The sequence below is a fragment of the Dipteris shenzhenensis genome, chromosome 26 (assembly GCF_047967505.1).
Source record: "Dipteris shenzhenensis isolate YYH24624 ecotype China chromosome 26, Dip_SZ_1.0, whole genome shotgun sequence".
Taxonomy (NCBI): domain Eukaryota; kingdom Viridiplantae; phylum Streptophyta; class Polypodiopsida; order Gleicheniales; family Dipteridaceae; genus Dipteris; species Dipteris shenzhenensis.
The window spans coordinates 6,222,437-6,236,728 of record NC_141621.1 but is presented as its reverse complement, the minus strand read 5'-3'; the positions used below and the strand labels follow the sequence as shown (position 1 = coordinate 6,236,728).

General features: G+C 52.0%; 1 protein-coding gene across 1 annotated transcript in view; it reads left to right on the top strand.

The window, feature by feature from the left end:
• Positions 1-14,292, top strand: part of SPPL2 (SIGNAL PEPTIDE PEPTIDASE-LIKE 2) — a 136,807-nt gene that overhangs the window by 105,690 nt on the left and 16,825 nt on the right. The window lies entirely within an intron of this gene.

Sequence of the window (14,292 nt, the reverse complement as noted above, 5' to 3'; positions counted from 1 at the left end):
AGAGGTGGGCCCGATGAAGCAGCTATGTAAGCTGTGAACATATCATTTTCATGAAGGGGTGGGCAATCCACAGATTTGGGCAGAATCCCTCCCTCAAATACCTCCTCTGAGGCTGAAGTGGCCGATGGAGCATCTCCGCGAGAGGGGCTCCCACTCCCGTCTCTAGTCCTGTCTCTGCCTGGGGAGGCTGAAATGTGAAGTACACCCTGGGATGACATCTCCTGAGAAAGCCCATGGGAGTGGGAGTCGGGTCCCAGGCTAAGATTCAGGTCCAATACCTGGTCCAAACCATGGTCAGAGGTCGCCTGAACTGTGGTGATGACTGCATCGGTGAAAGTGGTAGGGGGTGAAGACGAAACAGCTGCAGTCCTGCGTAACAATACACCTGTCGAGGAAGTCTCGGGTACAACAGTCGTCGTCACGAGTACAACAGGAGGTGTACCTGGTGCAATCCCTCCCATGGAAAGTCTGGAGATCGCTGGAGAAGCCTGGACAAGTGTGACTGATGGAGAGGCAAGTCCTGGCACGGGCACGACTGATGGAGATACAAGACATGTCACTGATGGTAACCCTGTGGCCCCGGTAACAGAATATGCTGAAGAAGCTCCGGTGCAGACTTCGGGAGGTGGCGCTCGCCGAGGTGTCCTCCTGAGCGAAAGAGGAGAAGAGGCAGTCCCGAGGGAAGGAACACTGGAAGTGACAGTGAACGATGTGGAAGAGGGGGTGACAGGAGGGGAGAGAGATATGGAAGGGAGGCGACCTGTGACAATGGGCGGAGGGTTGGCCTTCCATTGATGAAGTAAGAAGGTGAGGTGGGGCCCACAAGTATAGGTATATGTGCCCCGACGCTTGCGAACTGTGTTACGAAAGGCAGAGTAGAAGAGTGAGGCGAAATCATAGGGAGTGACCGAGAGGATGGAGTCTAAGGCAGAATGGATCGCCTTGGTGATGAAGAAGTGGCCTGGGGCAGAGTAGAAGTGTGTGAACAAATACCTCGCTAGAAGCGCCTCTCGACTGTTTCCCTCGAGAACTTTCTTGCATTCATGTCCTCTGCGATGAGTTTTGCAGGTAGACAAGAAGGACAGGAATGTGGGTGAGCCAGTGTGAGGTGGCAAAAAGGGAAGTGTGGGAAGACGGAGATATGTGGATACGAGACTAGGAGTGAACATGTGACGGGAATTCAAGAATCCGAATGTGTCTGTTGCAAAGTCATAAGACTGAATGAACGCAGTACACATTTGGACGTCCACCTGGGGAAGTGTGACATCATCAAACTCCACGAGAGACATGCGGGCTATCTCATCAGGTGATAAGATACTAGACAGCTTGAGTGTGGGATCGAGGAAAGGTTTGAAAACCACCCGAATGATCGAGGAGGATGAAGCTGGGGGTGGAAGATCACAAGCCGTACTTTGTGGGGCCAAATCACCGCCACCGTTACTGTGACCACTGTGCCCACTGGATGCCTTGGATGGTGTTTTGATTGTACCTGTGGGGGGCAGATAGTCAGAGCCTCCATGATCTGAATCAGAAGAACTCGAAAAGGGGGATAGCTCCTCATCCGATATGATAGTGATCCTGTCGGAGGGAGGTGAATCAACTGCTCGAGGTCGTTTCGAAGTGCTTTGTGGTGTAGACCCGGCACCCAGGTCATCAGTGGTGCGTTTGCCAAGTGATGCCATGGAAGATGGTCCCGATCCTGTCGTGTGGCCTGCTCGAGCCCGATGGAAGTCAACGAATAAAGTATCGCGGGGTAATCTGGGTTTGTACTTGTGGCGAGAGGCACGGGTAGGCATGAACGATGGCGTCGTATGGAGAGGAAAAGAGTACGGAAGGGGTGTCGATGTCGAGGTCTGGAGAGGCAAGGAGGAAGGAGGAGGTGTTGATGTCGAGGTTAAGCCCGGAATCTGCTACGAGAGATTACTTTAGCAGATCCACCAGTGCAGGCCCATGCTTCGATGGAGAGGAAAAGAGTGAGGAAGGGGTGTTGGTGGAGAGGGAGTGTAAAAGGACAGATGTAGACTAGGGGGAGGAGGGGGGCTGGAGCTAGGAGGGGAGGTGATGCAAAGGGTGTAGGGGGGAGAAGGGGGGAGAGTTGCTCCTGGGACGTGGGCAGAGAGAGGGGGCTGCGCAGGAGAGAGGGGGAGGGCAAGGGTGGTGGGTAAAGGGAGAGCGGGGAGGGGCTGATGCACAAGAGAGGGGGAGGGGACTGTTGCGCAGGAGAGGGGGAGGGGACTGTTGCGCAGGAGAGGGGGAGGAGGGGGCTGTAGCGCAAGAGAGGGGGGGGGGAAGAGGGGCTGTAGCGCAGGAGAGGGGGGGGGGGACTGTAGCGCAGGAGAGGGGGGAAAGGGACTGTAGCGCAGGAGAGGGGGGGGGAAACTGTAGCGCAGGAGAGGGGGGAAAGGGACTGTAGCGCAGGAGAGGGGGGGGAAACTGTAGCGCAGGAGAGGGGGGAAAAGGGGGCTGTAGCGCAGGAGGGGGGGGGGAAACTGTAGCGCAGGAGAGGGGGGGGGGAAACTGTAGCGCAGGAGAGGGGGAGGAGGGGGCTGTAGCGCAGGAGGGGGGGGGGGAAACTGTAGCGCAGGAGAGGGGGGGGAAACTGTAGCGCAGGAGAGGGGGGAAAAGGGGGCTGTAGCGCAGGAGGGGGGGGGGGAAACTGTAGCGCAGGAGAGGGGGGGGGGGAAACTGTAGCGCAGGAGAGGGGGAGGAGGGGGCTGTAGCGCAGGAGGGGGGGGGGGGGGAAACTGTAGCGCAGGAGAGGGGGGGGGGAAACTGTAGCGCAGGAGAGGGGGAGGAGGGGGCTGTGGCGTAGAAGGGGGGGGGGGGGGAAACTGTAGCGCAGGAGAGGGGGGGGGGAAACTGTAGCGCAGGAGAGGGGGAGGAGGGGGCTGTGGCGTAGAAGGGGAGAGGGGGGGGCAGGTGGTGGGTAAAGGGGGAGAGGGGGGGGGTTTGTGGCATAGGAGAGGGGAGAGGGGAAGGGAGGGGGGTAAAGGGGGAGAGGGGGCTGTGGCGTAGAAGGGGAGAGGGGGGGGGGCAGGTGGTGGGTAAAGGGGGAGAGGGGGGGGTTTGTGGCGTAGGAGAGGGGAGAGGGGAAGGGAGGGGGGTAAAGGGGGAGAGGGGGCTGTGGCGTAGAAGGGGAGAGGGGAGGGCAGGTGGTGGGTAAAGGGGGAGAGGGGGGGGGTTTGTGGCGTAGGAGAGGGGAGAGGGGAAGGGAGGGGGGTAAAGGGGGAGAGGGGGCTGTTGTGCAGGAGAGGAGGAGGGGGGGGGGGGAGAGTGGTGGGTAAAGGAGGAGAGGGGGGGGAGCTGGTGTGCAGGAAAGGAGGGGAGGAAGGATGGTGGTAAAGGGGGAAGAGGGGGGGCTGTTGTGCAGGAGAGGAGGAGGGGAGGAAGGATGGTGGTAAAGGGGGAAGAGGGGGGGCTGTTGTGCAGGAGAGGAGGAGGGAGGGGCAGGGTGGTGGTAAAGGGAGAGCGGGGAGGGGCTGTTCAAAGGGTGGAAAGAGAAGGTTTCTGTAAAAGAGAGGTAGGAGTTGGACATACGGTGGAAAGAGAAGGTTTCTGTAAGAGAGGTAGGAGTTGGACATAGGGTGGAAAGAGAAGGTTTCTGTAAGAGAGAGGTAGGAGTTGGACATGGGGTGGAAAGAGAAGGTTTTTGTAAGAGAGAGGTAGGAGTTGGACAGAGGGTGGAAAGAGAAGGGTTTTGTAAGAGAGAGGTAGGAGTTGGACATAGGGTGGAAAGAGAAGGTTTTTGTAAGAGAGAGGTAGGAGTTGGACATGGGGTGGAAAGAGAAGGTTTTTGTAAGAGAGAGGTAGAAGTTGGACAGAGGGTGGAAAGAGAAGGGTTTTGTAAGAGAGAGGCAGGAGTTGGACATGGGGTGGAAAGAGAAGGTTTTTTGTAAGAGAGAGGTAGGAGTTGGACAGAGGGTGGAAAGAGAAGGGTTTTGTAAGAGAGAGGTAGGAGTTGGACATAGGGTGGAAAGAGAAGGTTTTTGTAAGAGAGAGGTAGGAGTTGGACATGGGGTGGAAAGAGAAGGTTTTTTGTAAGAGAGAGGTAGAAGTTGGACAGAGGGTGGAAAGAGAAGGGTTTTGTAAGAGAGAGGTAGGAGTTGGACATAGGGTGGAAAGAGAAGGTTTTTGTAAGAGAGAGGTAGGAGTTGGACATGGGGTGGAAAGAGAAGGTTTTTGTAAGAGAGAGGTAGAAGTTGGACAGAGGGTGGAAAGAGAAGGGTTTTGTAAGAGAGAGGTAGGAGTTGGAGAGAAGGTAGAAGGAGAAGGAGTTTGTGAAACAGGATGAAAAGGGGAGGCCGTAGTTAGAGAGAGAAAGTAACACAGAGTGAAAAAGGGAGGCCACATTTTAAGGGTGGTCATTTAGAGAGAGATAGTGGTATGGGATGAAAAAAGGTGGTCACACTTAGAGAGATAAAGTGACTCGGGGTGAAAAATGGAGGGCTCACTTAGAGAGAGAAAGTGGCTCGGGGTAAAAAATGGAGGGCTCACTTAGAGAGAGAAAGTGACTCGGGGTGAAAAATGGAGGGCTCACTTAGAGAGAGAAAGTGGCTCGGGGTAAAAAATGGAGGGCTCACTTAGAGAGAGAAAGTGACTCGGGGTGAAAAATGGAGCGCTCACTTAGAGAGAGAAAGTGACTCGGGGTGAAAAATGGAGGGCTCTAAATGGAGCATTCAAACTCCGATAGTCAACACATATTCTAAGTTTGCCGGTCTCTCTTTTGGGTACAATGACAATTCCACTGACCCAATCGGAGTAATCCACTGGGTAGATTAATCCTGCTTGCTCCATTTTCTGTATATCTGTTTGGACTGCCTTGCCGTAGTTGGGATTCATGCGGTATGGACCTTTAATCACAGGGTCTGCATCGGGATATAAGTCGATGCTATGCTCCATGAAATCAGCGGGCACCCCCTTCAGATCCTTGTAGGACCAAGCAAAGACATCCACAAATTCTTTAAAAAGATCGGTGACTGCAGCTAGAAGATAGTCATGTTCCCAGACCCAAGTGGCTAACTTCAAATGCCTGGGTTGGTCCTCACTTCCAATGTTGAGATACCGCCAGTTCCGTGCCTCATCAACAGGGGCAATGCATTGGGATGTTGAGGTACTTGGTTCACCCATTCTCAGTCCTGTATGTGCTGGAGTATCTTCAAGGGGAAAGTCCCCCTCCACTTCTCTCAACCAAGATGAGGGGTAAGTAACTGGGGGGTTCTCAGGCATTGACTGAGATGTAGAATCAGTAGATGTTGCAGATGTTGTGTGCCTTCGATGCCTCGGTGACTGTTTCAGCATGCCCCGGTAAGGTAAGCCTTCCACCTCATAAGTGGTTTTCGGAAGGTCTTGAGTTGAGGGGTGGTCGGCTTCTGATAAGAAAAGGTCAAGCAAAGTGAGATCGACCATGTCCTCATCTCTGTATCCGGTATGCACCCTGGGTCCGCCCAAGACCTCAAGCTGTTGGTGGTGATTCTCCTCAAGTTCAGCAATGTCTATGTCACTTTCTTCTAAGTCACTATCATCATCAGTCTCGTCTTCATTAGTGTTCCTGTTTTCTCTATCACCATCGTTGCACTTAGCAGTACCATGGTTGTACACCGTAGTACCATGGTTGTGCACCGTAATACCATGGTTGTGCACCGTAATACCATGATTGTACTCTGAAGTACCATTGGTGGGTTGTGCCCTACTAGCCTCGTCCCTAGTAGATCCTTCATTGTATCCTATAGTATTGTCAGCATCATTTTGACCAATGTCCTCCATGTCGGCCACTGGACGATCCTCAATATTTACTGCAGTACCATCGTTGTCCTCAGTACGATCTGTGGTGTCCACTGTAGTACCCCTAGTGACCATTCTCTTATACATGTGTGGACTATTGCAAAGTCCAAAGGGCATCCTTTCGTAAACTAGTTCAGCCAGACCCTGTTGTTCTGGGTGGATTTCTGACACTGCAAGTAGGTGTTCTTCTTGATCTTCTTGTTGGCATAGTTCCACCATGTTGACCACTAATGAGCCCAGGGCTCCCATCCAATCCAAAATGACAGCCTCCTCGTCTTCTTGATCAGCCCGATCCAACAAGTAGGTCAAACTTTCAAATCCTTCTAGGGTTGTCTCCTCATTCATACCTTGGTCACCACCCCTGGGCCAGTCCCCACAGGCCCAATGCTCCTCTTCGACTCCGGCTTGTTCTTCAAAATCCTCCTCTCCTAGTTCTATTGGTATGTGCCTTGCCTGCCCTGTGACCATATCTATTTCGAGGGATGTCGATCCCAGGGGCAATCGAACTTCGTCAGTTGACCAATCCTGAATGGCTTTTGAAGACCGCAACCATGGCCGACCAAGAAGTAGAGGGTAAGTTTGTTCATTTTCGGTCATATCAAGGACAACAAAATTGGAGAGAAAAGTTACTCCACCAATCTTCATGTGAACACCTTTGACTGCACCCATTGGTTTTACTCTGCGTTGATCAGCCATGCGTACCTGAAAGTGAACATCACTTGTCAACTTCAACCCTAGTTTTTGGAGTGTACCTTTTGGCATAATGTTCACAGCCGCCCCACCATCGAGGAAGACGTCCTTCAGCTCCACTCCATGGATCTCCACGGTGAGCTTGGGACTTTGTTCACAAGTGAGGGCAGCGTAGGCAGAGAAGTGGTCCGGTGTAGACCCATGCTGAGCCGGTAATGTCTCTGGTGGTGGCCCACTCGGAGTAGATCCCTTGTGTCGACCTCCTGGGAGGCGATTCAGAAATGTAATAGTCTGATGCTTGATTTGGGGGGACAATAGACAAAGTTGTCGTAGAGTGAGGTTGGGTTTGAAACTCATAAGATCTTCAAACAGGGAGTAGTGGTGGACACTAGCATTAGCCTTTTGTAACTTCATCCTCCTAGCCTCTGGCCGAGGGTCGAAGCTTACACGAGGATGTGGATGTAGGTCTGAACTGTGAGTCATTGTCTCCACTGGTTTCTCTTCCATTACTCCTTTCCCTTTTTTTTGGGCAGAACTAGATCTTGTCCCCATAGCCTCTTCTCTGTTGAGTGCTGTTGAGGACAAAGTGGGAGGACCTACTCGTGCCTCCTTATCCCGGTACTGTCCGAGGGTTGTCACTTCTGTTGCAAACCTCACAGTTCTAGACTTGCGGGATGGAAGCTGAGGTGTGCTACCTTCATCTTCAGAACTTGTTTGAAGATCTCTCGTGACACCCTTTACTACCTCCTGATACCTCAAAGGCATAGAGTGATCCCCCGAGGATGAGGCACTCCCAGAGTTAGTGGTTGACCTTAATGGTTGTGGGCCCTTCGAGTTTGTTTCTGAATCACTATCAGAAGCCAGCATGGGTGGTCTATTCTTGGGCGTACTGTGTACCTTGGAGGAGGAGAATGACCTCGGTGGGAGAACACTTGTCGAACTCATTGGTGCTGAGGTCTCCGGTGCTGACTCTGAGTCACCCTTACATTTGTCACCTTTTGTATGTGACCGTGTCACAGCGCCCAACACTGCGCCAATCAAATGGGGATTGTTGCCCTCCCCCGCCACTACTACATCAACCATATTCACTTGGGATGCGGGTTCCACTCTTCTATTGGGACAATCTCTGGTGTAGTGGTCATTTGTGTTGCACTGTGTACAAGAGGGTCCCCCGAACGGCTGTGTACAATCATCTTGGTAGTGGCCGTCCTCACCACATCTGTAACACATGATGGGTCTTCTAAAGTTTGTACCCCTGCCTGCACCTCCGCGTCCACCTCTGAAACCACCCCTTCGACCGCGTTGATAAGAGGGTCCATAGCCACCCCCTGACATAGGTGGTTGGTACGGGGCATAGTATGGCTGAGGATAGAAATAAGGGGAACCAATTGAATTGGGGGCAGGAGCTTGGAGCAAAGGGGGGGTCGGAAGCAATGGAGGTGGCATGACAGGAGGAGGGGGTGGCTCAGATGCTCGTGCAAGAGGGGGAGCAGGAGATACTTCTGCTGGACCAGAAGTTATGGGTACCGTTCTGTTGACTGCAGCAACCAGAGGTTCCCCCGAGGTATACTCTGGAAGAAGCTTCCTTAATCCTTTAAGGTACCTACACTCAGAGGCATCATGTCCATGGATCTCACAAAATGTACAAAATGAGGTAGAAGTAGGTACCTTTCGCTTGGAGGGGCACTCCCAGTAACCATGGTTAGAACCCTTGCATTCGGTGCACCAAAGGCCACTTCGAATTTGGGCCTCAAAGGACGATTGGCCATCCACCTTTATTCTATCTTTCAGGCCTTCTTTGATTTCTTCTAACTCCTTCTTGAGTTGCTGCCATGCGGATGATCCCTCCTCTCTTGGGAGTTGGGTGGTCGTATTCGTTGATGAGGCAAAGCTTAACTGTGACCGTTCCATCTTGACAGCTTCTTTTAGGAAGTCTTGAAGTGAGGCATGTTCAGGGAGTTTATCCACCAACCTTATAGCAATGGAAGGGGGTAATGCTTTCAAAAACCATCCCTTCATAACAGCATCATTAGGTGGCACAGACATCTTTGCCGCCAAGACCCTCATCCTTGTGTACATCTCAGAGATGCTTTCTCCAGGCTTCATGGTGTCAGTGGACAACTCTTGGACAATCATGTGTTCGAATTTTTCCAACTTGAAAGTGCGTAAGAATTCCTCCCTTAGGTCTGTCCACGTCTGGAAGTGGTCCGGAGGAAATTGACTGTACCATACATCCGCTGCATCCTCCAATGACGAAGGAAAGATGTGAAGGAACGCATGCTCATTCTCCACACCTTTAGCTTTACATGCTGTGAGGAACTTCCTCACATGAGCTTCCGCATCCTCATGGAGGTGGCCTTTGAACTTTTGAGTCTTCACGTGGACCTTGTTGAGTAGCTCAAGAAGTCTAGCTCTGTCTGGGGAACTGAGAACGGCCATCCCCACCCGAGAGGTTGGAGAAGATGCAAGAGTTGGAGGGAGTCCCGATGGGGCTGTAATAAGTGTTGGTGTTCCCAAGGAGGAGACCACCCCGACAACTCCTCCTGTGGAGGACCACAATGGGGAAGTCACTACTGATGTAGTCATAGAGGGAGTGTACCCAGATGGTAGCGCGTAAGTGGGGGGTCTCGGTGTTGCGGAGGGAAAGGGTGAGAACATGGAAGATGTGGGGGTGAAAGAGGATGGGAGAGCATTTGGGAAAGAAAGGGACGGAGCTGAAGTCATGGATGAGTAGGCAGAAGGGAAGGAAGGAGGTGGTGGAAAAGGCAACACCGGTGTGGATGGAAAGGGAGATGAAACCATCGTGGCAGGTAAAGGCATGGCCGGAGCAAAAGTACCCCCCAATGGAATAGATGTAGAAGAAGGATTAGCTAGGAGCCCGGAGCTATGCATAACAGATGAGGTCGCAGCTTGTCCACAAGAGGTTGAGGCAGGAGCAGCAGATGGAGTCACCACTCCGGTAGAAGAGGTGGTTGATGAAGACATCGTTGCAGGAAGAGAAGAGGGGCTTCCTTGACCTTGATGAGTCCCTGAGGAGCCCTCGTCCTTAGTACCCTCTTCTTTCACCTGTTCTCCGCTTTGCACTTCTTCTTCTCCGGAGTCCGGATCTGACCACCAGGGTCCCTGTTGATCCAAGTCAATGAGAGTGTCGATGAAGTTACTTGCTCTGGCTACTGCTCCAGTGGGCTCACTTTGTGCTCGAGTTGAGGGCTTCGCAAACTTACGTCGCACGTAATGCTTCTTGTACCTAGTTTGGTCTGCCGGAAGTCTTTTCTCCACTCTCCTCAAGTACCTCCTAGTTCTCGCACTAGCTCCTTCAAAGGTTTCAGAACTACTCGGCATAAGACCTCTCTCTGGGACCCTAGATCACGACTTCTCTTGTGCTACTCAATACCAGCAGTGTCCCACCGTGATCGCCATAAACTGTTTGGGGGGAAGGGGTTCCTATCCTTCCGGAAGTGTTACCGGAGGCCAAAGGCCACTGGCGTGAGAAGCATGAGTTTTGCAATGCTCTAATGCAATGGATCGTGCAGAGCGCACCGTGCAGTAGTGTGCGAGTGTCGTATGTTATATCGCAGTGGACAACGACGTACGAGTGCACTATGCTAAATGACAATCACCGGTGAACTCCACAACATAAGCAAAATAAGAAAATCCTACACTGGTGAACAATCCCCATATCCGGAAGAGACAAGCGAGATGAGAAAGTGACCGAGTTGGCCAATGTACATATCACTGGACGTGTCCCCAGGTCACAAGTCGCAAGTCACAAGAATACACAAGTCGCAAATCAGCAGAATACACAGGTCTATCCCCATAGTAGACAAAAGGTGCACACAAGTCTCTCCACATTCTCTCCTTGGCGAGCTCGTAGCTCTAGCCTCTATCTCTCCTCACTCTCCTCCCTTTCGCTCTCCTCTCGAATGCCGAATGCCGAATGCGAATGCCTCCCCTTCTCTCTCCCTTCTCCTTCATCCTCATCCCCCGCCTTGGAGGGTCCCTTCTTCGCTGAGAATTCCCCCTCTTTCTTCCCATTGGTCATCCTCTTATCTCCTTAGCTGTTGAGGATAGCCGTTGCGCCGCTGGCTCTCTTGATGGCTTCGGCGACTTCCTGACTCCCTGACTCGCCAGCCTGATGGTGTAAATTCTCCATGTGCAGGTGAGCTGGTTCACCGCACCTCTTGATGGCTTCGGCGACTTTCTGACTCCCTGACTCGCCAGCCCGATGGTGTAAATTCTCCATGTGCAGGTGAGCTGGTTCACCGCACCACTGCACCACTGTATCACTGAACCACTGTGTAACATAAATACTCCTGACTGCTCCATGTGCTAAGCTCACTCTCCATGTGCGCAGCGTTGACATGTGTCGACCTGTGGTTAACATGTGTTCACCTGTGGTTAACATGTGTCGACCTATGGTTGACAGCCTCGGACAGTACTCCTGATGAACCCGTGTGATCGCGTGGCTAACTTGTGTTGACACATGGTCAACATGTGGTCAACAGATGTCATGTGGTCAACGCCTGTCGACAGGTGGTCGTGTGATAAGGTAACATGGAGGCATGAAGTCGGCAATAGAGTTCTGTCGGCCACTCAGAGGTGCGGTCCTGGCGCATCTCCTGGTTGTAGCTCTGCGTCTGATCAGGGCTACTGTGACCCCCGTCGGTCGGGCTCTGACTCTAAACAAGGAGGGGATGTCCCCAAGTATGATTTGTGTGTCGACCCTCTGTCTGAGCTGTCGGGTCACAGGCTCTGGGTCACGGTCATGTCGAGGCCTCGTCTCGTGGGGGTCCATGTGATCTAGCTCAAAGAACTCCGTGATAGAGCTTAGAGAGAGAGAGAGAGAGAGAGAGAGAGAGAGAGAGAGTTTATTAAAGTCTTTGGACGACCGATGGGTCTATGAGACTGTGAAAATCTTGGTACAAACGAGCTTTGGTGGTGGAGCTACTAAACAAGCATCCACACCAATGCAAAATGCTGAAAATACAGAATGGTAGTACTAAGTACTAAGTATAACATAGTCACGTCAGTGGTTGACTGTATATCAATCTCATCATCATCATCATCATCATCATCGTTGCATGAGGACATCAAGGTGGATGAGGCAATGGAGGCATGAAATCAGCGATAAAGTGTTATCGGCCGCTCACGGGTGCGGCCCTGGCACGTCTCCTGGTGCGCCCAACAAGGGCCATAGTAACCCCTGTCGGTCGGGGGGCTCCGACTCTAAACAAGGAGGGGATATCCCTAAGTGTAATCTGTGTGTCAACCCTTTGTCTGAGTTGTCGGGTCACTGGCTCTGGATCCCGGTCATGCCAAGGCGTCGTCTCGTGGGGGTCCATGTGATCTGGCTGAAAAAACTCCATGATAGAGCTTTGATAGGGATCAGCCAAGGAAGAAGTATGCTCCTGTCTTGTGCTCGAAGTATCTTCTCGCAATGTCTGAGTACCTCATGAATGAAGCCTGCCAAACACCTTTGGTATGGGTAGGAGAGGAATCAGGCCAAAACCCTATAGCTATCTCTGAAGAGGCAGTAGAAATGTCCTCGGATCTCATAGTAAACAGGACACTTGAAGATGAAGTGCTCCTTTGTCTCAACATCAGTACTATGGTGGTGGTACTCCATGAGGGTGGGAAGCTGTGATGTGTGGCGTGGTTGAACATCTGTGCTAGTACCGGAGCTAAAACCTCCTGTCCATGATCAAAATGCTCAGTCCGTAGTCCCTCATGGTCCTGTGCTCTCCGGTTATGAAGCCGGCTGAGTGTAGCCTGCACATTCTGTGCAGTGAACAAGTGGCTAGTGGTGGGCCGTGGCATAGTGGACATATCAGGTGGTGCCTGCATCGGGACATCATAAAGAGAGCTTACATAAATGTGCCAAACACCTGGGTCTGTGATGGGTATAGGTGGCTTCCCCTCCGATAGAAGCGCCCATCCAATGGTGGGACCCCCCCCTCGAAATGAACTCATCACCTCGTCCATTCTGTGGGATGAGGAAGGCCCCCCGCTTATGACATGTCAGTCGCCGTGAAATCCGCTGTGCCTCGGATGATGTCAAGTGGCCAAGGGCTTGCTCGCGTGTGAGGTGAGCTCTCATCTCTCTGCACTAATCATCATACCAAGGATTCTGTGGCATCTTCCCTAGTGAGACACGTGCAGATCGAGTCGTGAGGAAAGACCTGATGGCTGCATCCATGACTACTGTGGAAAGGGTGTCTGAGGTGTGGGCAAGGTCTACAACATCTCCAAGTAGTAGGGCTGGAAGTCCCTTCACCAAGTTGCTCAAATAGATGGGGTCCAGGGCACGATCAAAGTGAACCTGTACACGAGTGGGCACAGGGGGGACCCTGTCCGTGGTTGGCATAGTGGTAGAGATACAAAAGGCTAGGTAGGAGTGATCAGCACCGAGTGCGGGAGGGGGCACAATAAAGTCGTATATCCGTGAGGTAAAGGCCAAGGGACCCATTAGGTAGTCCACTATGCTTGTCCCTCCGCCATGTGGGAAACAAGTGAGACCACCGGATGATGGCCATCTCTGTGGACCATTGTAAATGATCAAATCATGAACAGCCCCTAGCTCAAGTAGATGTCGTACATACTCTTTCACCTGTGGTGCATCTGTAGAGTGTCTCACTATCCTGAGCTCAGCTGCATCTAGTTATGGTACTATGAGGGAATCCGATGCAAAGTCCAGTAGGTCCACCTGCCTATTCCCTGTGTGTGCATTGAAGTCACCAAAAAGAAGGATGCCCCCCTGCCTGGAGAATTCAGTGATATCATCCTGAATCAACTCATATGGACTATGCCCTTCTGTGGTGACCTCACGTGCATAGGATCAAGTATCTGGAGGGAAATAGCACACTGCTATGAGAATCAGTCGTGCGTTTGGTAGCTGGACTCGTATCCACATGTGTCGCGCATGCTCCTCTCTCCGTGCCACTGATATGAGAGGTCTTATGTGTGATCTAAAGAGGATAGCCACTCCTCCCGAACCCCGCACACCAGTGTCTCTCCTCGTCTCCTTCCTATGAGATGACTCCCATGTATATCCTGTCACGGTGGGCAGTCCTCTCTCAAGGCGCTCATGTGTCTTAGTGTAGAAGACCTCTCTGTCAGTGTATGTCTCTGAGAAACCACCTGGATCAGACGAGAGTGTGCCATTGTAATTCCACACTGCAATTCTCAGTCCACTTTGTGTCCCTCTGGCCCGACACCGTCATAATTCACGCTCTTCTTTCTCTTCCTTCTCCCCCCGGTCCTGATCTCCTCTCTCTCGGATGATCACCCTACCATCTCTGTATGCAGCCCATTTCCCTGCTTCTCTCGCTGCCATGACGTGTACCATACCTTCCCTCCGGTGTTCCTGCTGTAGGAAGGTGAGGTCATTGTCCAGGTAGATCTGGGTTCCTTTCAAGGTCACCCTTGTGCTCATGAGGGTCTTCCTATCCATGGTTGTTCGGAGCTTCATCACAAGTGACCTTATGGGTGCATTGGGCTTACCAACTCTCCAAGCTGTCTCACATGTCAGGGTCACGCCCATTTTGGTGAACAAAGCATTTGCATCTACCATAGGAGTATCTCCTACCATGAGGCCTCGGACTAAGACATTATTGCTTTACTGTTTCTCCTTTTATCCTCCTCTAGAGCATCTGAAATGAACTCTTTCTTGGGGACAGCAGTACCTTTCTTGACCACATCGCTCCATTCCAAGATTGCAGCCTCTCCTTTCTTGATTTTCTGGGTGAATTCAGCATGTTTATCCTTCATAGTGTCTTGCAAGAATGCCAAGTCTTTTCTGAGTTTTTCATTCTCAGATTTCAG